This window comes from Papaver somniferum, chromosome 5 (genome assembly GCF_003573695.1).
Source record: "Papaver somniferum cultivar HN1 chromosome 5, ASM357369v1, whole genome shotgun sequence".
Classification (NCBI taxonomy): domain Eukaryota; kingdom Viridiplantae; phylum Streptophyta; class Magnoliopsida; order Ranunculales; family Papaveraceae; genus Papaver; species Papaver somniferum.
The window spans coordinates 146,285,752-146,310,624 of NC_039362.1; the positions used below are offsets into that span (position 1 = coordinate 146,285,752).

General features: G+C 37.6%; 1 pseudogene; it reads right to left on the bottom strand.

The window, feature by feature from the left end:
- Positions 1 to 7,442: 7,442 nt before the first annotated feature.
- Positions 7,443 to 7,542, bottom strand: LOC113284885 (annotated as a pseudogene).
- Between the last annotated feature and the right edge of the window lie 17,331 nt (positions 7,543 to 24,873).

The following is a 24,873-nucleotide window of genomic DNA, read 5'->3' on the forward strand; positions in this document are numbered from 1 at the left end:
ATAAACCAAAAATATTATAGATAAGAATATGAGGTCTCATAAATTGGTGAGTCATTTGGACATCCAGGTGGATTGGAAAACCGAGTTTTGCCACTATGGGAAAATACACTAAACGTCACAACATATGTTGCATGATATTAGTTTGGCCACGCGGCCTACGTTGAGTGGTTGAGCGACACAGGTAAAGTCGTGCGACTAAATTTGTGTTGCCAACGTCTACGTTCTCTTTTCAATATAAAACTTCATACCATTAGCTTTTATTAATTATACATTCACTTAATCTATTTTATAAGTTAATTTTCTCCAAAATTCACTTAATTTATTTTTTCCACCATGACTCCTGATATGGATTCTTTTGAAGAGGAAACGGATATGGATTTATACGAGGAAGAACATGAAAATAATATGGAGATTCTGAAACAATTGAATGAAGACTAGGTTGAGGCTAGAAGGTGTCGAAACACTATGTTGCATTACCAAGGACGTCGGAGCTTGATGAAGTTTTCACAAGGATATGGACGAGGCGAGGGAGATATTTTTACCAGGAAAACATGATGCATGATTATTTTGTCCATTCATGTGTGTATTATGATAAAGACTTTTAGCGTCGACTCCGGACGGGACAGAACTTGCTTCAAAGAATTATTGATTAGCTTTTTCATGTACAAACTCTATTTAACTATAAGTATGATGCACGACATATAAGAGGATTTAGTCCTGAATAAATGATCATTATATCCCTACGAATATTATGTTAGGAGGTCGCAACAGATTCCTCTGGTGAGTTTTTTTTTTTATGTGAAAAACAACTGCATTCAAATATCTCGCAATGTTATATGAGATAGTAGTCAACAAATTTTGTACATATTCGCTATGAAACCTACTCAGATTGATGTTGATAGAATTCTTAAGGAAACACACAAAAAGGGATTTTCCAGGAATACTAGGTAGTCTTTGTTAAACCACTGCTCGGTCGAAATCGCAAGCGTTGCTATCTCAAGCTTATTTTTCAAGTTCAGGTGATCAAAACTATAAGTCTTGATTTCTAGTCTACTTATAGCTATGTCTCCGATTAGGATAAAATGTGTAGTTGAGCTTTAGACTTCACGGCGTTCATCGATTGAAGACGAAGATCTACTAAGGGGAGCTTGGAGGAACTTCATCAACAAAAGGTATGTGGAGACTTAAACTCTTCTATCACTTAGAAGTCTATTTTATTTTATCTCCTATTGAGACTAAGTCGTATAGCTATATAGACTTTTACATTATACACATTTGATATTTCGAGTTGAGTTTAACTCGCTTATATTTTTTTCGAAATATGTGTTGGAAAGATTTTTGCTTTAACTACGTTCATCATTATTCTTGACGAGTTTATTTGGAAACAATTTATTTGTTGGAAATTAAATAATGAGTCAAAATATGATCATGTAAAAATCGCCTTGTAACATCTTACATGATTTGAGTGAGACAATCATTTGATGTAGACTCAGAATGTTTTGTATTGATTATTCGATCACTTGAAAATTACTTATAAGCTAATCGTTTGTGTGAGACATCTATTGTCGTCTTCTAAGGATGTTTCAAGGATTGAAATGGGAGTTTAGAACAAATAACCATTGTCTGGATATAACACAGTATGCATACCACTATGCAAACTGTTGTAGTATGATTCAGGTCCGGGAACCAAGTATGCATACCAGTATGCAAACAGTTTTAACTTTTAAAATCTGGAACCAAGTTTGCATACCCGTTTGCAAACTATTTCACCTGAGTTCGGTCCAGAACGACAATATGCGTATCCATTTGCGAACTGTCGTGCATGACCAAAGTCCGGAACTTAAGTTTGCATACCCGTCTGCAAACTAAGTTGGTTTAAGTTCTAAAATCGGTTAAGTATGGTTTCATACACTTGAAAAAATAATATTTATAAATCAAGGAATGCAATCTTTGCAAACCGTGGCTAAAATGTTATTGAACTGATTCTCTTGAATCAATCCAATTTTGTTTCAATTATGTCTTGTATACTTCTATGAGAATATAAACAATTGAACAACTCTATGAGTAACACAATTAGATTCATTTGATTATCATTTGATCTAGAAGTGTTAGATGAATGTAGTTAATATAAAAGTGTTCATATGGCTAACTTCGGTTAGATGTTATTGAGCCAACTTAATATACACGTTTAGGTATACGGTTAACCATATCTAAATGAAGGTATATTTCATTTGTGTGTAACAAGCTAAGACCATCTAGCGATGGAGAGATATTGCTTTGTTTTTAGGCAAACTTAGCTTGAATCTTAAATCAGGATTTCATCTAACGGTGAATATTGATTGCTTTGTTTCAAGGCTATCAAACCCTGATTTGAAGACTATATAAGGGAGAAATCTAGCAACTGGGAAACCTAATCACCACACCTCCTATGTGATACTCGTTGCGACTAGAGTCGATTCTCCTTTAATCTTGTTTTTTCCTAAAACCGTTATAGGTTAACGACTTAAAGACTTCATTGGGATTCTAAATCCATACCTAACTATTTTCTCTGTAGTTGCATGTTCTCATCTTACTTGTTCTATCGTATTGAATATTATCTTCTCTAAGATTTGCTCGAGATTTATCTCCGATAGGTAAGATATAAAAAGTAATCACAAAGCTCTTCATCTCATTCTTTGTGATTCCACAATAACTTGTTCTACTACCATATAGTAAGTTATTGTGAGGTGAGGTGATTTATATTTCTAGGCTGTTCTTCGGGAATATAAGACCGTATTATCAATTGGTTCCTGTTCACCTTGATTTATGAAAAGACGAAATAAAAACTTCATAGGTACTTCTGTGGGAGACATATTTATCTATCAGAATAGACTTTTCTGTGGGAGACAGATTTGTTTATAAAGTCTTTGACTTTGGGTTGTAGCAACTTTTAGTTATGAGTGATATCAGTTAAGAAAATTAAGTGCCTAGAGTCATGGTGGAATTCAGAGACATAAAGAACGCGACTATACCTTAATCGGTGTGAGACTTGGTTAGGCCTAAACTATATTCCAGTTCGAAGTTAACTTGTAGTAGGCTAGTGTCTGTAACAGCTTAATACAGTGTGGTGTTCAAATCTGGACTAAGTCCTGGGGTTTTTCAGCTGCGGTTTCCTCGTTAACAAAACTTCTGGTGCCTGTGTTATTTCTTTTCCGCATTATATTTGCTTATATAATTGAAATATCAAAGGTTGGATTTGCTGATTACATTGAGAAACAAATATATAACTTTTGGGTATATTTCCTTGATTGAGTCTGACTGTCTAGTTGATTCTCTTGGAATTATATTGAAGTTAGGTCATACAGATTGTTAAACGAAACATTGGGTGTGGTTGTTAGACCCACGCTTTTTCAATTGGTATCAGAGCAGGCAAACATGTTACGACCTCATAAGAATGTGTTAGTAGCAATATGATTGTTGTAGATAGAAACTTATCTCACTTTTGCACACATAGAGATGTCCTCCAATGTTTTTGACTATGGTAAATGTCTTGGGCTTACCTCAAATGGTAACTCCTTAGTTGATTCTTCTGAATTCTGAGGTAGAGTGACAGTTGACACTATGTCAGAATCTTAAATGGAACTCATCAGAACATTAAAAAAATCAGCAGAGATTATTGGTACTCAGGATTCTAAAATTAAGTCTCTTGAAGAAAAACATGCTCATCTCATTAATGAACTTGATAAGTCTCTTTATCGAGAACCGAAACTCTACAGTATCATTGAGTCATTCTCCAACAATATCAAAAGCCTTGTTCAAGAAACTACTCTACAGCGTGAAAATATTAGTGTTCTTGAAGATATTGTTAAAGAAGATTCAATTAGATAAAAACGTTTGATCGAGACTCATTCTTCAGATCTGAACAACCTTCGTGTTGGAAAAGAGAAACTGGTTGCATCATGTGGGATTACTTGAAAAAGGAAAACTATGTTTTAATGAGTAAACCTTATTTTGTGCCTATCTATAATACTCATGTGGGATTACCGTCGAAAATGCGGGGGTCTAATAACCACACCCAACAATTCGTTTGGCAATCTGAGAGGACTTACTCCAATATAGTTTCTAGAGCATCAACTAGACAGTCAGACTCAATCTAGAATAAAGCATATCAAAGAGTGTAATATCTAGATCTCTTGATTTAATTCTTACTCAAACAAACAGAAATCTGCGAGTCTAATTAAATACAAGAGATATAACTTGGATGATACCAAAGACCAGTGTCTAAGTGTTAATCAATGTAAATCAATGATAACACATTTTTATGTCTGATTTGTCCTCAATGTCTGTATTTTTGGTACTCGATTGTGTGCTTATTATGGTGTTTTATGTGTTTGTAGGTGTTTTTAGAGAAATACACTTGTGTGGAAAAAGTTGCTCGAAAAGTGCTATTTGGACCCCAGGAGGAGATTTGTTATCCTGACCCCAGTTTTGGCTAAGGGGCATCTCAGTTGGGCATCTACTATTCGCACCCCTACTCTGGATAAGGGGTGTCCTTCTTCTTCACCTTGTTTTGGCGGGAAAATAGAGTTTGTCGCTGTGCAACTTTCAGGGCAAGAATTGGACGTGAGTTTTGCCGAGTTTCTCTCGGATTTGACTTGGAATAATCCTGTTTCACTAAAACCACGTGAACAAGGGAAGATTTGGGTTGATTCTCGATAAAACAAGGAAGAAATATTACGGGGTTTATGGTTGATTTTCTGGTGATTTTTATAAGGACGTTAAGTGCAGTCTAGGGAGGATATATTCTCTAGATTTTATACCATTGATTAGGAGAGATATTATACAGCTGGAGAAGACGTGTAGAAGAGATAAAAAAAGGGAAGAAAATCTGGATTATTCCCGTGACCTGCAAATAAGGAAAGTAGATTGATCGGAGTTATTACTAGAGATTTTTAGATGTTGTTGGGTTATAAATAGTGCTGAGGTAGCATAGAGGGAGACAAAGAGTTTGGGGGGATTACAGAGCATCACAGAGTCGAGAAAATCAAGTTGCAGAAATCACCATTTCTGCTGCTGTGAAGAACACGAAGAAATTTAGATGCACAGAGACAGTCGTTTATCAACAGTGACAACGACAGAGGGGTGAGGGTCGTATGCTACAACATCAGTGACACTTTACATATATCGTTCTCTGTAACAGTTCGGTTTGTAACACTTATAACTGTTACAAACCCGGTTTTTAATAGTTTTTCTCCGTTTCATCTTTGTAAACACCCTTTGAGCAATAAAAATGAATTTTGAGTGTGTTTCCAACATGATGATGAGCTAATTCTCCCACAACCAAGGCAATAAGGAAGCTATTCACGCATGAATAATTGGTAACTATTTTATTCTCTCTAATTTATAATTTATAATTTATAATTCACTCAATCACTGCTTTACAGAGTTTTAAATTGTTTGCATGATTTTATTAATTACTTGTGATTCAATTTGATAGGTTATACTTTGTTTAGATAATCTATGCTTAGGGAATACAATTAATGTTCGATAATATGCCTGCTTATTTGTGAATTAAGAAATAATGGATTTAGAAGATAATTAGAGTTTTGGATTATTTACCATAACTTATTTATGTGTGATAGTGGAATCAATGTCTTGGTTATTTTTAACATCTTGAAATCAATTTTGCAATAAGTTTTCTATTTTCAAGTTTTATAAGTCTAAAATCTTGTATTTCACAAGTCTCAACGAATCTTTTACTACAACTTAATTGAAAATACCATCAATTTTTGGCGCCGCCGACGCGGACTTGTCTTTAGGCTAGAGTTTTTAGATTATTTTTTTGGGTTTTTATTTGTTCTTCTTTACGTTTTTGGGTTTTTGTCTCTTCCTTACAGATTTTGGAATTTGGAGCGAAGGAAAAATTTTCCAAAGCTTTTGGTGAATATTTAAAGATTTGGAGTAAAAGCAAAGTGAAAGGAGCGAAAGAAAAGAAGAAGAAAAATTAATAAATAAAAAAAAGACATTTTATTTTGTTTTTATTCTATAGAGTTTGTTTATTTATTTATTTATTTTATTTTTTTAGACTTTCCTTTTCTTTTGCACTATATTTTTGGACTGTGAACTTTGGGAATTTTTTTTTTTAAACCCTACGGAAGAGTAGTTTAAATATACACTGTTTGCAGAGAAGGACGGCGATTACGATATCTCCTCGGCCCCTCGGGTTCGTACATGACATAGGAGTCGTGTCCCGAGTCGACTTCAGCGGTTCATACCCCGTCTGGTACGGGAGGTAAGTTTGTCGAAACACTCGCGATCCCTGTCAGCGAGTTACTGTATTCCTTCGTTTGCATATATGCTGAGGATTTGAAAACGGCTGCTTTAATTTCCTAGTAAAGGGAAAGGACTGACCATACAAGATAAGGGTTCGGATTTCATCACCGTTCCCTTCTTGCCCGCCTTAGGAAAACGAAACCAAACGCGAACCTAAGCCTAAAATTTGACTAGAACGAGACTTATAGAGTAACGAGCTTATTAGGAAAGTCATTCGAAAAATATTGGTTACTCTTTTATGCATGCTTCAAAGTTCATGATGGTTTATGTGAGTTGAATACGTCGCCTTGTAACGACGGTGAGGCCTTGGGTATCAAAGCTCCACTGAGCTTCCCTCGTCTCGATTCAACTTACTTTAACTCGGATTGATTCCAGAGGGGTTTGCTTAAATTGTAATGAATTCCCTTTCGAAGGATTGGAAGCTGGTCTAGAAACAATCTAAGTGGAGCCATCATGCTTTTTGTTTTCTAGAAATCAGTAGGTTTGTTGTGGTGGAGTCAGCCTTATTTGTGTTTGCATAGAACTTCCCTTCCTTTTAGGATTTCTTTCTTTTTCTTTTGTTTTTCTAGTGTATGCCCGAGGTTATTAGAGAGTGGGCTTGGGAAAGAAACACTCTAGGTCGTTTGATTAGTGATAAACCTAGTAGTTCTTCTTGTGAAGGCGGGAAGCTCGAAGACTCTTATTTTGAGAGCCCTGTCTTTGGAAATTTCAGCTGTGAAAACTTGAAAATTAGTGAAGAAAGTACTCCTAGTCCTTTGGTAGTGCCATAAATGGCAACTTTGAAAGCTTTATTAAACCCAACTAGGACCTCTCGTCCGTCTTGTATCAAGTTAGCTGAAATCGAGGCAAATTATGAACTCAAACCTGGGACTTTACAGATGCTCCCAATTTTAGGAAAAGAGAATGAGAACCCCTATTTTCAAGTTAGGGAATTTGAGGAAGTTTGTAGTACTCTGAAAATTAAAAACCTTAGTGATGATGCGTTGAAACTTAGGTTATTCCCCTTTTCCTTAAAAGATAAAACCAAATATTGGGTGTATAGTCTGGCTTCTGAGTCAATTGAAACCTATGACCAACTTACATCTACCTTTATACAGAAGTTTTTCCAAGGCATAAAACATCGTCTATTAGGACACAAATCTGTACTTTTTCTCAACAAGAGGGAGAATCTTTATATAGGTATTTAGAAAGGTTCAATGACTTAATATCTCAATGTCCTCATCATGGTTTAGAGATGGTTAGGTTAGTTCAGATCCTCTACGAGGGTTTAGATTATTCAACAACAACCATGGTTGAGTCCTTATGCACAGGTGGGTTTGAGAATAAAACTGTTGATGAGGCGATGACGTTTTTGAATGAAATCGCCGATAAGACCCAACAATGGGAAAATAGTAGGGAACCCCAAAAAACAATTATTCGAAGTAGAGGAAATGTCAATAGGGTAGAAGGATCTTATGAGTCATATGCTAAAATAGAAGCCATACCCAAAAGGTTAGAAGCCTTAGAATTAGGTCATTCTATTGGTAATAGTGGTATAATAGAGCCTTTTTGGGAAGTCCATACCGTTGAGGAGCAAGCAAATGCTCTTTATAACAACACTAGATTCGATAACCATCAGAAGTTTGACCCATATTCAGGAACCTATAACCCTGGCTGGAGAAACCATCCCAACCTTTCTTGGTCTAAGGGCCAGAATCAAGGTCAGTCTAGTAACTCTCAGGTTCCCCCAGGTTTTGGCTATACTAAGAATCCTTCAGCTCCGTCACAGTTTCAGAACCCTTTGGATAAGAAGATTATGAGTTTAGAAGAGTATATTGCTTTGTTAACTCGTAACACTGTGTAGTTTCAGTAATCTTTTTCTCAAGGTTTAGAAGAAAATAAGAGAATAGGTCAGGCTAACTCTCAGGCTATTTCAGAGTTGAAAACCCAGGCTAGTCAGATAAATGAGTCTTTAAGAGAAATAGGTAAGTTTCCTAGTCAAACTCAACCCAACCCTAGAGGAATTAATGAAATAGGTGAAAGACCATCTGATCATGTAGATGCTATTAAAACCCTTAGGAGTGGTAGAGTGATAGACAACAAGGTTTCCATGCCTGATAGTGAACATGTTGTAGTTCACCCTTATGAACCAGAAACTGAGGAGACTGATAGAGTCTGTAAAGAGACCAATGAGGGTCATCTTGAGCCCGACTTTGTTCCTAGAGCCCCATTCCCACATCTGCTAGTTCCAACTAAGAGGGAGTCCACCTTTAATGATATATTGGAGGTTTTTAAGCAGGTAACTATCAACCTTCCATTATTAGATGCAATTAAGAAGATTCCCACTTATTCCAAGTTCCTTAAGGATATGTGTACGCGAAAGCGAAATCCTAGTGTCCAGAAGAAAGCCTTTCTAACACTACTCCTAAGTATAAAGACCCAGGTTCCCCTACCATTTCTTGCACAATAGGTAAGTACTGTGTTGATAAAGCTTTGCTTGACTTAGGAGCCAGTGTGAACTTACTTCCATACCATGTGTACCTTAAAATAAGACTTGGTGAGATGAAACCTACCCGGATAACACTTCAGTTAGCTGATAGGTCCGTTAAAATTCCTCGTGGTGTGATCGAGGATGTTCTTATAGAGGTCGACAAGTTTATATATCCAGTGGATTTTGTTATCCTAGATACCCAACCTGTCCCCGACCTAGTGAACCAAATACCAGTGATTTTAGGTCGCCCATTTTAGCTACATCCAATGCGATCATTAACTGTCGAAATGGTATTATGAATTTGTCTTTTGGTAATATGACTATTGAGCTGAACATTTTTAATATTAGTAAGCTACCCTATGAACTAGATGACTCGAACATAGAAGAGGTGAACATGATAGGAACATTAGTCGAGGAGTCATTACCAAACACTTTGTTAGAAGATCCTTTAGATAAATGCCTAGCTCACTTTGGGATTGATTTTGATGATGATGATGTGATTAATGAGGTGAATGCTTTATTAGACTCAACCCCTTTATTAGATACTAATAATGGATGGAAACCTAAGTTCGAACCACTACCAGTTTCTAAGTCTACCCTAGTTCCTTCGTTAGAAGAGCCTCATAAGTTGAACCTAAAACCATTACCAGATTCCCTGAAGTATGTGTTTTTAGGCCCATCTGAAACTTTACCTGTGATTATAGCATCCGACTTGGATAGTGATCAGGAAAGTAGGCTAGTAACCGTCCTTCAGAATAACAAGGAAGCTTTAGGGTGGACCATAGCAGACATTAAGGGTATAAGTCCCACTGTTTGTATGCATCAGATCTATTTAGATAGTGACACCAAACCTTCTAGGGAGATGCAACGTCGACTGAACCCTAATATGAAAGAAGTAGTTCGAACCGAGGTTCTTAAGCTGTTAGATGCAGGCATTATCTACCCCATTTCAGACAGTAAGTGGGTCATCCCCGTTCAGGTTGTTCCCAAGAAATCCGGTACTACTGTAGTCCAGAATGATAACAATGAGTTAATCCCAACCCGGGTGACCACGGGTGGCGTGTCTGTATTGACTATAGGAAATTGAACAAGGTCACTAGGAAGGACCACTTTCCCCTTCCCTTCATCGACCAAATGCTAGAGAGATTAGTTGGACGTAGCCATTATTGCTTTTTAGATGGATACTGTTGTTATAATCAGGTTGTCATGGCCCCAGAAGACCAAGAGAAAACCACTTTTACCTGTCCCTTTGGTACCTTTGCGTATAGACGCATGCCTTTCGGGCTATGTAATGCCCCTGCGACCTTTTAGCGTTGTATGCTGAGCATATTTTTTGACATGGTAGAACGGTTCTTAGAGGTCTTTATGGATGATTTTTCAGTGTTTGGTTCGTCTTTCGATGAGTGCTTGAATCATTTGTCATTAGTTTTGACTAGGTGTAAGGAAAGGAATTTAGTGCTTAATTGGGAGAAATGTCACTTCATGGTTCATTCAGGAATTGTTCTAGGGCATATCGTATCTTCGAAGGGTATATAGGTAGATAGAGCCAAAGTTGACCTTATTAAAACTTTACATATCCCAAAAACCGTAAGAGATATTAGGTCATTCTTAGGGCATGCAGGTTTTTACCGTCGATTCATTAAGGATTTTAGCTTGATTTATATACCTCTTTGCAATTTGCTTGCAAAAGACGTTAAGTTTGTCTTTGATTATGCTTGTTTAGAGGCTTTTGAGAAGCTTAAGAATTTACTCACTACCGCCCCCATAGTCCAGGCACCCAACTGGAACCTACCCTTTGAGATCATGTGTGATGCTTCAGATTATGTTATTGGTGTTGTGCTAGGTCAGCGAGAAAACAAATTACTTCATATGATTTACTATGCTAGAAAAACTCTGAATGATGCCCAGTTGAACTATACCACTACCGAGAAGGAACTGTTAGCCATTGTGTTTTCCTTAGACAAGTTTAGACCCTATCTCTTAGGTTCTAAGATCGTAATATATACTGATCACGCTGCTTTGAAATATCTTCTGTCTAAAAAGGATACGAAACCTAGATTGATTAGGTGGATCCTTTAGTTGAAAAAGTTTTCTCCAGACATTAGAGACAAAAAGGGTGCCGAAAATGTAGTAGCAGACCACTTGTCTAGGCTAGTTGTTGATTCCCTGATGATTTCATTCCTATAAGGGATATCTTTCCTGATGAACAACTGTTCTTTGTTACCCAATTACCTTGGTATGCAAATATAGTGAACTATCATGTTACTGGTCGAATGACCCAACATTGGGGTAACCAAGATCGTTCTAGGTTTTTAGCCGAGGTGAAGCACTTCTTTTTGGATGATCCTTATTTGTTTAAGTATTGTCCAGACCAGATTATTAGGAGATGTATACCTAAGAGTGACCAGTCCAGTATTATTTCCTTTTGTCATGATCATGCTTGTGGGGGTCACTTTAGTGCTAAGAAGACTGCTGCTAAGATATTGCAGTGTAGATTCTACTGGCCTTCGTTGTTTAAAGACTCCCATAGTCACTGTGTTACTTGTGAGCGTTTCCAGAAATTAGGAACCGTCTCCCATAGGAACATGATGCCCTTGAACCCTATTTTAGTTGTTGAGGTCTTTGATGTGTGGGGTATTGACTTTATGGGTCCGTTTCCTAATTCTTTTGGTAACCTTTACATCCTTGTCGTTGTAGACTGTGTCTCTAAGTGGATTGAGGCGGTTGCGTGTAAAACCAATGATCATAGGGTTGTGATTGAGTTCTTGAAAGATAATATACTTACACGTTTTGGTACACCGCGTGCTATAATTAGTGATGGAGCGTCGCACTTTTATAATGGACCTTTTAGGCTTTTGATGAAGAAATATGGTATTACACATAAGGTAGCTACCCCGTATCATCCACAGACTAGTGATTAAGTAGAGGTTTCCAACATGGAGATAAAATGCATATTAGAGAAAACAGTTAATCATAATCGGAAAGACTGGTCGTCTAGGCTTACTGATGCCTTATGGGCTTACCGTACTGCGTTTAAGACCCTCGTTGGAATGTGTACTTATCGGCTTGTGTATGGCAAGGCATGTCACTTGCCTGTTGAGTTAGAACATAGATCTTATTGGGCTGTTAAGCAGCTATATGTTTCACTTGACAAGGCAGGAGCCCATAGGAAACTCCAGCTCAATGAGTTGGAAGAAATTCGTATAAATGCTTACGATAGTGCGAAGGAGTATAAGAACAAAATGAAACTTGTGCATGATAGAAATATTTTAAGGAAGTCATTTTCTCCAGGTCAAAAAGTTCTTCTGTATGATACCCGCTTGCATCTTTTTCCTGGGAAGTTACGTTCTCGGTGGGCGGGTCCTTTTTTATTGTTCGCACTGTCTTTCCTCATGGAGCTGTTGAGATCGAGACACCAGATGGTAGTAGTTCTTCGAAGGTTAACGGTCAGAGATTGAAACCATTTTTAGAACCCTTTCCTACAGGTGATGTTGAGGAGGTCCCTCTGGAGGACCATGTTTACCCTTGATTGACCATCGGGGTGATTGTATGTCGTATATTAGTTTTTGATTTCTTTCTTCACTGAGGTACTATCTTTCCGACTTCTCTCTTTACTGATTCCTCATGTTACCTTACTTTTTGGTATTGCTCTTTCATTAGAAACATTGAGGACAATGTTAGATTTAAGTTTGGGGGTGGGGAAGAAACTTTTTGTTAGCTTTTAGTTGCAATAAATAAACTCCAGAGCCTAGAAATTTATACTTATTAAGGTTGGCACTAACCAATCTAAGTGGATGGGAACATCTTGGTTATAGGAGTTGAGGAACCAATCTGATTAGATGGAAACATCTAAAGAGTCTATTCATAAAAGCACATAGCTCAGGTGTTAGAATTAAAAAAAAACATGGTAGTTTCGCCATATCTCGTTGAATCCTAATCCTTCTGTTTTTATTTTTTTTAAGTGACTTGGTGGGGCACAAGATTCAAGTTGTTACCTTTGCTAGGGTGATTGAGATACCAAAAAAAAAATTGAGACCAGACCATCAGACCAACCGGAATAAATTCAATAAAGTCGACCACTGGTGCCCTTGTATATGCGAGTTGTGTTGAACTATAGTTAGGTTAATCGACCATTGGTCCCCTTGTATATGCCAGTTGTGTTGATATTAGTCAGACCGGTATCTCAGTCCATTAGGATAGGTTCATCTTGGCAGAGGCCTTCAGACAGATATGGGAAACACCGTTCACTTTAAACCATCTAATTTTCTCTTTATCCATCTTCTTAATCTTTCCATGTGATTGGTTGACTCCGGTTATGATGTCCAGAAACTATCTGAGTAGAGCTCTGTCACTTATATATGAATTTTAGTATGCTGAGTGCAAACTCGTGTATAACAATTGGAATTTCGCATCAGGGTACTTCCTCCTATAGTCAATGATTGTATGCCAACCAAGGAGATTCTTTAGTACCTTCCAAGGTTCTGCGTAGATAGCTAGGGTCTGGAGTAAAGGTTTTGTGGGTACACCTCTGGTAAACCCTCCGGAGACAACACTCCGCCGCTAGGGCCACCTAGCGGTTTAACGGCTTGCTGCACGTGCTAAGTGTAGTCATTTTATTTTCTAGATTATTTTTGCTCGAGGACTAGCAAATAATAAGTTTGGGGGTGATAGACACATTTTTGTGTCAGATTTGTCCTCAATGTCTATATTGTTGGTACTCGATTGTGTGCTTATTATGGTGTTTTATGTGTTTGTAGGTGTTTTTAGAGAAATACATTTGTGTGGAAAAAGTTTCTCGAAAAGTGTTATTTGGACCCCCAGAGGAGATTTGCTATTCGGACCCCATTTTTGGCTAAGGGGCATCTCAGCTGGGCATCTACTATTCGCACCCCTACTCTGGATAGGAGGTGTCCTTCTTTACCTTGTTTTGGCGGGAAAATAGAGTTTGGCGCTGCGCAACTTTCAGGGCAATAATTGGACGTGAGTTTTGCCGAGTTTCTCTCGGATTTGACTTGGAATAATCCTGTTTCACTAAAACAGGGAAGGTAATTGATTCATTCACGCGAATAAGGGAAGATTTGGGTTGATTCTCGATAAAACAGGGAAGAAATATTACGGGGTTTATGGTTGATTTTCTTGTGATTTTTATACGGACGTTAAGTGCAGTCTAGGGAGGATATATTCTCTAGATTTTATACCATTGATTAGGAGAGATATTATACAGCTGGAGAAGACGTGTAGAAGAGATAAAAAAAGGGAAGAAAATATGGATTATTCCCGTGACCTGCAAATAAGGAAAGTAGATTGATCGAAGTTATTACGAGAGATTTTTGGATGTTGTTGGGTTATAAATAGTGCTGAGGTAGCATAGAGGGAGACGGAGAGTTTGGGGAGATTACAGAGCATTACAGAGTCGAGAAAATCAAGTTGCAGAAATCACCATTTCTGCTGATGTGAAGAACACGAAGAACTTTTGACGCACAGAGACAGTCGTTTATCAACAGTGACAACGACAGAGGGGTGAGGGTCGTATGCTACAGCATCAGTGACAGTTTACATATATCGTTCTCTGTAACAGTTTAGTTTGTAACACTTATAACTGTTATAAACCCGGTCTTTAATAGTTTTTCTCCATTTCATCTTTGTAAACACATTTTGAGCAATAAAAATGAATTTTGAGTGTGTTTCTAACATGATGATGAGTAATTCTCCCACAACCAAGGGAAATGAGGAAACTATTCACGCATGAATAATTGGTAACTATTTTATTCTCTCTAATGTATAATTTATAATTCACTCAATCACTGCTTTGCAGAGTTTTAAATTGTTTGCATGATTTTCTTAATTACTTGTGATTCAATTTGATAGGTTATACTTTGTTTAGATAATCTATGCTTAGGGAACACAATTAATGTTCGATAATATGCCTGCTTATTTGTGAATTAAGAAATAATGGACTTAGAAGATAATTAGAGTTTTGGATTATTTACCATAACTTATTCATGTGTGATAGTGGAATCCGTGTCTTGGTTATTTTTAATATCTTGAAATCAATTTTCAATAAGTTTTCTATTTTCAAGTTTTATAAGTCTAAAATCTTTTGCTTTCACAAGTCTCAACGAATCTTTTACTACAACTCAATTGAAAATACCATCAATCAACAACCAAATGGTGGATATTCTAATTGATTGATCTTAAAGCACAATCTATGATATTTCAATTATATAACAAAATATAATGCGGAAAAGAAATAACACAGACACCGGAATTTTGTTAACGAGGAAACCGCAAATGCAGAAAAACCCCGGGACCTAGTCCAGTTTGAACACCACACTGTATTAAGCCGCTACAGACACTAGCCTACTACCAATTAACTTCGAACTAGACTGTAGTTGAATCCTAATCAATCTCACAATGATTCAAGGTACAGTTGCGCTCCTTATGTCTCTGATCCCAGCAGGTACTACACACTTGATTCCCTTAGATGATCTCACCCACAACCAAGAGTTGCTACGACCCAAAGTCGAAGAGTTGATAAACAAGTCTGTCTCACACAGAAAATCTATAGGATTGAATAAATTTGTCTCCCACAGAAATACCCAAGAGTTTTTGTTCCGTCTTTTGATAAATCAAGGTGAACAGGAACCAATTGATAAACCAGACTTATATTCCCGAAGAACATCCTAGTATTATCAATCACCTCACAATAATCTGAATAGTATGATGGTGAAACTAGATATTGTGGAATCACAAACAATGAGACGAAAGATGTTTGTGATTACTTTTTTATCTTGCCTATCGGAGAAATAAATCTCAAGCCAATTTTACAATTGTACTCGTACGATAGAAACAACAAGATCAGATCACACAACTACAAGAGAAGTAGTATCGGTCTGACTTCACAATCCCAATGAAGTCTTCAAGTCGTTAACCTACTAGGTCCCGAGAATAAACCTAAGGTTAAAGGAGAATCGACTCTAGCAATACAACTAGTATCACACAGAAGGTGTGGGGATTAGGTTTCCCAGTTGTTAGAGTTCTCTTTTATATAGTTTTCAAATCAGGGTTCCCAATCCAAGTTACCTTGTTAACAAAGCATTTAATATTCACCGTTAGATGAAAAACCTGATTCAACCAAGCTAATATCTCTCAACCGTTAGATCGAACTTATCTTGTTACACACAAATGAAATGTACCCTCATTTAGGTTTATGTAACCGTACCCAAACATGTACACTCATATTGGCTCAACAATTAGTTAACCGAGGTTAGCCATATGTTTACTCTCATATTAACCTTATTCATCTTATTCATAACTAGTTCAAATGACTCAAATGAAACTAGTTAAAGATTTGTTCAATTGTATAGAAGAACACAATTTAAATCAAATCGATTTGATTCACTTGAATCAATCATGAACATTATAGCCACGGTTTGCAAAGATTGCATTCGTTAAGATTTAAATGTTTAAGTTCATGAACAGACCGATTTGACTAAATAACCAGCTTAAGTATGCGTATGGGTATGCGTAATTAAGCAACCGGATTTGAGTTTGTTAAGTTTCCAAACTCAGCAGAAATTCTCGGTTCGAGAACTTCCGTCGGGTACGCATACTTAAGGTGACTAGTTTAGGAGTTTGTAATTCCCAAACTCAGCAGATATTTTCGGTTCGAAAACTTCCTCTAGTATGCGTACGGGTACCATACTTAAGGTGACTAGTTTAGGAGTTTGTAATTCCTAAACACATCAAATATTTTCGGTTCGTAAACTTCTACCAGTATGCGTACGGGTACGCATACTTATGCTATCTCCTTCACCAATTTTGTATACACACATATGCATACACTTGGTTCCCGGTTTATGGATTTATACACTAATGTGCGGACACACTATATATGCTTATATCTAATGATGATTATATCATCAACTCTTAATTTCAATCATTGAAACTTTCTTTGAGGACGTTATATAGTTGTTGTTCACAAACTGTTTTTCGTCAAAGCGATTTTCAAGTTATTGAAATTATCATAATGAAAATTTTCAAGGCAACACCAAATGATTGTATCACACAAACCATGTTAGATGTAACTCGGCAATTTTCATATGATCTTATTCGGACTTTCGTCATGAATGTAAGATGAACATGGCTAAAACGAAAGCTTCCCAACACATATTTGGAGAAATATATAAGTGAGATAAACTCATCTCGAAATCTCAAATGTGTATAATAGAAAACTATATCGTAACACGACTTACGTCTCAATATAGGAGATAGAGTAGAAATATACTTTAAGTGATAGATGAGTTTACGTCTCCATATACCTTTTGCTGATGAAGTTCCACAAGCTCCCCTTAGTAGTTCTTCGTCTTCAAATGATGAACGCTGAGAGATCTAAGCTCAACTACACTATCTATGTCCTAGTCTGAGACATCTATAAATAGGATAGAAATCAAGACATACAGTTTTGATAACTAACATTGACAAACATGCTTGAGATAGTAACGCATGCGAGTTCGACGGAGCAATGCTCTTAAAATCTCCCCCTTTGTCAATTTTAATGACAAAACTATCAATACATATGGATTACAAAATAAATAAAAATTAAAGCTTCATCCACATGCTTGATCTCCTTGGCATCTTCAACACGACTCGAAATCTTCGTCACTTCCAAGTACTCCAGTGATCCCAAAGGTTGTAAGTTTAGCATCATCGTTGTTGAGGATCCGTAACTATAATAATGAGAAAACAAATTCTCTCAATCATTGTTATACAATATCATAGTATTATTACACAGTATCAAAGTTCAATTGTATCACAACTTCGACAATAATAATATGGTGATATGTATCTGGTGTGGTTTTAAAAGAACCTACAACTTAGACCTGTATGTATACAGGGTCAGTTGTAGTGAGTGAGGTAAGAAGGGGTTTGTCCTCAGGGACTTGGGGTGTGTAGTTGAATCTAGGCTTTTGCTTAACTGATTACAGAGAATTTTGGGCAGTGATTGAAAGCAAAAAGCACAACAGTGCAAAGCAGTGTGTAAAGGAGCAAAGATAAGACAGTGGAAGAAATGTGCAATGTTTAATAAACAAGAGCATGAATGAACTAAGGGTGTAAACAGTGAGAATTAGGGAACTAAGGTTGTCGAATCCACCATTAACTCATACTATGTATTCAACTGAGTATGATACTCTTGTCCTTGTAACAGATAAGGAAGAAGTGTCAAGTCCATCACTTACCTAAGGTGTTTCACCAATGGATAGTTCAATCGCAACTAAAGTATCAATCCTAAGCACTAACTGTCTAACTGGTGGGCCCGGAGATGTGTGAAAATTAAGCGCAATAAAAACGGGCCTACAGTAATACCGCAAGTGCACGGTCGTCAGTTGTAGCTCGTGCAAGTATAGGTCGATCCACAGAGACTGGGAGTGTTTTGGAGTTTTCTAGCTATTTTGGACTCCTAAATTGTTGTTGGTTAACTATGAAGCCTTTTGGGCTTTGGGCTTAGGGTACCTTTGGATTATAGGCTTGTTTGACAATGAAGTGAACTGAGCTTGGGCTCAGTTGGTCTTGAAGTGCACTAGGCTTGGCCTTTGAAGTGCATTGGGCTTTGAGTGTCAATGGGCTTCTAGATTAACCCAAGACTGAACTAGGCTTTGTAATGAATCTGGGCTTTTAGCCTTTGGTTCTAAGCTAACTGTTTGGAGCAGCAGCAGACAAGGTAAAGCAGGCTCTAGGCAGACAGGGCACTAAGTCACACAGGGCCAAGGATGGCATTTACAATGACATGTACAAAGAAAAAGTGACAATGGTATATACATGGAAGCAACACAGGGCAAAAGGATGCAAATTTACAATGGCATAGCAGTGATAAATCAAAGGCAATGGCCAAGGGCCAAAGGCAAAGGAAGAACAGGGCACAAAACAGTTATAAAAACAGTCCACAAAAACAGATAGATAACAAAGAAGAACAGGAAAGATGCTAGGCAGTGGCTGTTTTTTGGTTAAATCCTTGTCCCTAATGGAGCTAGGTGGAGGTTCTAGCCTGCCTATGTTCCAGGGAATACATAAATGGAATGGAAGGAGAAGAAGCTTGTCCAACTGTTTTATTCCTAGCATTGACTGTCTTTTAACAGCACAATCAATCACAAGCAACAATGGACACTAAATTCCTCCATTTCTCAATCAGCTCAATTTACATGAATTCTAACCTAAACTTCCACCACTAACAGTGAACAAACTTAACATTTGAGGAACTAAACATTAAACACTAAACATAACAGTAAACTAACAGTGAACTATTGAGAAAACAACAATGAAGGGAGACAGTAAACAAGAGTGATGAAAGAACACTAGGATGTTGAATCCACCATTAACCTAAGGGATATTCTACTCACAGCTAAGATAATTACCAAAGTGCTAATTGTCTGATTAAAGCACAACTAGTCTAAGGGCTTAGCAACACTGAACATGAGCTGCACATGATGAAGACTATCTCAGCTGGTTCATAATTTCATCTAGTCCTAGCATTTGGGATTCAGAACATACATAACAGAAACAGTACAGAACATGATACAAATATTACAGAAACATAACATAACAGGAGACATGAAACATAACATGGATAGCAACAACACATTACATCAAATGGAGAAACTGAACAATACACAGAACATGGAAAAACATGGATAGCAAAACAGTGAAGAACAAAGGATAAAAATAGAGCATAAAATGGATTTTTTTACAGAACTCACAGTTCTGGACACACTGGCTAATCCAGGCATGCCTTACAAACATCACACAACATCTATTTATACATATAAGAAAAATCCCAAAAATCCCACAAATCAGTGAAATTAGGGTTTACCCAAAAATCCAAAATTCACTCACCTAACACACTGATAACAACCCTAATACGTGACCCATGCTTCTAATTAGACGTACAATCAATTTCCCCCAAAAATCCCCAATTTATGGAATTAGGGTTCTTATAAAAATTTCTATTAAAATTTACCTAATCACTGATGACACTGGTAGATGTCGACCCATGCCTCCAATTCTTCTCCTGATGCTCTAGCTACGTCCAATTGTCCATCTAACTCAACCTAATTTACCAATTTTCACACGTTAGGGTTTTGGAAGAAAAACGTGTATAAAAAATGGGAAATTAGGTGGCTAGATATGTGGTAATGATGGTAGTGGAGATGGGTTTTGGTGTTTGGTTGATTTGAGAGGAGATGGTGGTGGTTGAGGTGGTGGTTATGGTGATGGCGGACATGGGTTTTCTCTGCAGCGGAGTGGAGGAGAAGATGGATTCGATGGAGAATAGGAGAAGGGGTTGTTTGGTGCGGGGTATAGGTGTTAGGTGCTTGGGTGTGTGGCGGAGATAGCAAGCTTGATGATTCGCGAAGCTCAGCCGTGGGATGCGGAAATGATAGATTGATCTAATGGTTACAAGTGAAGAGGCTGGTATCGACCGTCGGATGCCTGATACAACGAAACTGACGGCTCAAGATGGAGTTAGGTGCTATAGTGTTTGACAGGAGCTTCAGATTTCGATGCACGAAGATGATGCGACCGTTGGATGCTGAGATGATCCAATCTGATGGCTGAAGATGAAGGCGGGTATGGATATTGGAAATGGGTTTGGGTGAGGGTTTTGGGTCTTGGGTATGCCAAGCCCATATCTTCTTTAAGAACAATTCTTCCTCTTCAAGCCCACTTCTAGCCTTTTGGTCTTGTGCACAACATTCTTCGCGGCTTCCTTGCGTGATTCCTCCCGGCTTTTTCACCACTTTTCTGCTCTTTTCTCTCCGCGATTCATCCAAGCTTTATTTATTACCTAAAAATGCAAAATTAATTAAGAAAAATATTTATTCTTGAAAACAAAGAAAATACAGAATATGGGATAAAATGTAGAATTAATGCACAAAAGATGAGTTAAATGCCAAGAAAAATATATAGAAATATGCACTTTTTAGCACTCATCAAATACCCCCAAACCTGAATTTTACTTGTCCTCAAGTAAAACAAAACTAAGGAAATCCTAACTATACCACTGTCGCTGGTCTCTCGAATGCATTTAGCATATGCACTAAGCCTTTTAAACCACTAAGTGTCCCTAGTGGACGAGTTAAGTCTCGTGAAGGTTTGCTTAGAACGTACCTACAAAGTTCTAGGTCAAAATATAAGCTCAGATTCCATCAAATGTGACATGTGCAAGACAGTTTAAGCTCACAGCAAAATGGAGATGTCAATCTAGCTATCAAAGGAACAATCCTAGCACTGATAACAAATAAAGACATGTGATAAGAGTGTAAAGTGTATCTACACATGTGTAAAGAAAGATCGGATGTTATGACTACTAATCACCAAGAGATAGTTTCTCAGGCTAAGAACCAAGGTCGAAATCTAGCTAGCTGTCCGGACTTTACGAGAATTGTGAATGAGTAGGAGGTGTTTCACAATTACTCGCGTTGTACATCAATGGCATACACCCTCCTTGCTTATTACAATGAAACAACAAAATGACTCTTTACATGACTCTTATTTACATTGACTACTCTCTTTTATTTTTGGAACAAGAGAGGATGGAATTGAAAAATACTTGATTTTTTTTTTTTTTTTTAATAAGGAAACACTTTTGATACATATACAAAAGGAAACAAAAAAATTACATGACACTTTGCAAGAGGTAGCCCTTTTTGATGCACCCAGTTAAATTCGATGGTTGTTTTTCTTAATGTAACCTCCACCTTCTATCCCAACCAACCAAAGAACAAGCTAGTCAAGTTTCGTTCAGTATTCTAAAGTGATTGGCAACTAAAACTTCCGATAGAACACCTTGAAGATCGAGGCTATACATGTATTGGTAGATCGTGCGCGTGCAAATTTCTTATCACTATGTGAATTGTGCTAGAATCAGGGTGCCTAAATATCTAGACTAAGACTCCTAATAATTACATATTTGCACAAGAGTCAACATTTCAAGGTAAATGAGCTCCATTTTTTATGATTTTTCATTTTTTAATTTTTTTGGAATTTTTCAATTTTTTCAAAAAGATGGAGTTTTGTTTTCAATTATGGCATATTATCGTGGTATCTACTCTATACCCCCAAACCTAAACTAAACATTGTCCTCAATGTTTAAAAATATGGAAAGAATTAAAATGCAACATATGGAAAGGGACATGCTGAGTAGAGTAAAAGGAGAGAGAATACCCGATTTCGGCGAAAGCAGAATTAAAACTCCGTTATCCAAGGCAAAACTCCAACATATTCGGAGTCACAATGGATGAGCACAAAATATATATAAAAGGAAATTTAACTAACACATTATCTACAAGAAAATTTGGTTTTTAATGGGATTGGACTTCTTGGGAAAAATTTGGTTTTGTCGGGAGACATTTGGTTTTGGCGGGAGACATTTGGATTTTTTTTTTTTTTTTTTTTAACAGAAAATAAAATTTGGTTTTTGAATGGGAGCAAGCCCACTGTTGGTTTTGTGTTTGCTTTGGCTCAGCTGGTTTGAAAACGTTTGGTGAAACTGAGTCCAAAATCTCGGCCTAGAATTTGGGTACTCGGCCCACTAACGAGTTAACCTAGCGTGATCGGTTACAAGCTCAGCTGGGTTTAAAAACCCAGAATACAAAATACCAGTCCAAATTAAACAAGCTCACAAAAATTAAATACAAGCCCACAAATTAAACAAACAAGCCCACAAAAATTAATTACAAACCCAACAGAAAATAAAAAGCCCAAAAATTGGCTTTAATATTACAAGCCCACAATTAAAAATTGGAAGCCCACAATTCGGGTTCTCTTAAATGGGTTACCTTTTAAGCACAGCCCAGCTGCTCTGATATTGTTGCAAAAACCCAGTTGGGCTTTGGTTCTTTTCCTTGGTGGCGTCCCAGCAGAGGAAAACATGTTCAGAACAGCAGGCCCAACAGCAAATGAAGTGAAGCAGATGCAGATGCAAATGCTATGCAGTGAAATGCAAAAATAGCTAATAAAACTACAAGAAAAACACAGCACCAATCCCCGGCAACGACGCCAAAAACTTGGTGGGCCCGGAGGAGTGTGAAAATTAAGCGATAAAAACGGGCCTACAGTAATACCGCAAGTGCACGGTCGTCAGTTGTAGCTCGTGCAAGTACGGGTCGATCCACAGAGACTGGGAGTGTTTTGGAGTTTTCTAGCTATTTGGGCTCTAAATTGCTATTGGGCTTCTAATTGTGCTTTGGGCTTAGTGGGTTTGTTTGTAATGATGAAGTGCTTTAGGCCTTGGGCCTTTGAATGATTTTGGAATGAACTGTGAACTTGGGCTCAACAGTTCAATTGTGAACTGGGCTTGGGTTTTTTTTCTTACCTTGATGTGACAAATCTCCTCAATTAGCATCGACCCATGTCTTCTCTGCTTCTCCTGGTGCCTTTCCGATACCTTGATTTCTTCTCTAGGTCACCTACTTCATCAACCTCTCACGCTTAGGGTTTCAGGGAAGAAACGTGAGAGATTGAGGGAATAGGGGGCTAGATAGTTAGGGGGTGATGATGGGTTGGTAGTTTAGGGATGATGTGAGACAGGTAGAGGTGGTGGCGCGGCAGTTGCAGGGAGTGGTGGTGGTTCTGCAACTGTCGGGGTAGGGGAGAAAGAGGGAGAAGAAGAAAGAGAAGAGAACAGAAGAATGGTCGATGTTTTTAGGTTAATAGGTATAGGTTGCTAGTGTGTGAGGCGGGGTATCAAAGTTCTATATTGGCGAAACTGAGTCACTGGATGCGAAGCTGTAGGTGAATCGGATGGCTACCCCTGAAGAGGCTGGTATCGACCGTCGGATGTCTTGATACAACGAAGTTAACGGCGAAGATCGAGGTTAGGTGCTGTAGTGTTTAGCGGAAGTATCGATATTTGATGCACATGCATAGGAGCGACCGTAGGATTCAAATGCAATCTAATCTGAAGGCTTGGAAATTAAGCACTACGGTGTTTGACAAGAACCTCGGATTTTGATGCACTCTACTGAAGCGACCATTGGATTTCGATGATCCAATCCGACGGCTGAATATGAAGGCGGGTATGGATATTGGAAATGGGTTTGGGTGAGGGTTTTGGGCCTTGGGTATGCCAAGCCCATATCTTCTTTAAGAACAATTCTTCCTCTTCAAGCCCACTTCTAGCCTTTTGGTCTTGTGCACAACATTCTTCGCGGCTTCCTTGTGTAATTCCTCCCGGCTTTTCACTACTTTTCTGCTCTTTTCGCTCCGCTATTCATCCAAACTTTATTTATTACCTAAAAATGCAAAATTAATTAATAAAAATATTTATTCTTTAAAACAATGAAAATACAGAATATGGGATAAAATGTAGAATTAATGCACAAAAGATGAGTTAAATGCCAAGAAAAATATATAGAAATATGCACTTTTTAGCACTCATCAAATACCCCCAAACCTGAATTTTACTTGTCCTCAGGTAAAACAAAACTAAGGAAATCCTACCTATACCACTGTCGCTGGTCTCTCGAATGCATTTAGCATATGCACTAAGCCTTTTAAACCACTAAGTGTCCCTAGTGGACGAGTGAAGTCTCGTGAAGGTTTGCTTAGAACGTACCTACAAAGTTCTAGGTCAAAATATAAGCTCAGATTCCATCAAATGTGACATGTGCAAGTCAGTTTAAGCTCACAGCAAAATGGAGATGTCAATCTAGCTATCAAAGGCACAATCCTAGCACTGATAACAAATAAAGACATGTGATAAGAGTGTAAAGTGTATCTACACATGTTTCTAGAATGACCTGAAGTTATGACTACTAATCACCAAGAGATAGTTTTTAGGCTAAGAACCGAATTCTAAGCCAAGCTAGCTGTCCGGCTTTACGAGAATTGTGAATGTTCACCCAATGAGTTGGTGATTTTTCAGTTTACCCGCGTTATACATCGATGGATGCACCCTCCTTGCTTATTACAAGACTATTTACAACAAAAAGATGACTCTTTACATGACTCTTATTTACATTGACTACTCTCTTTTATTTTTGGAACAAGAGAGGATGGAATTGATAAATACTTGATTTTTTTTTTTTTTTTTT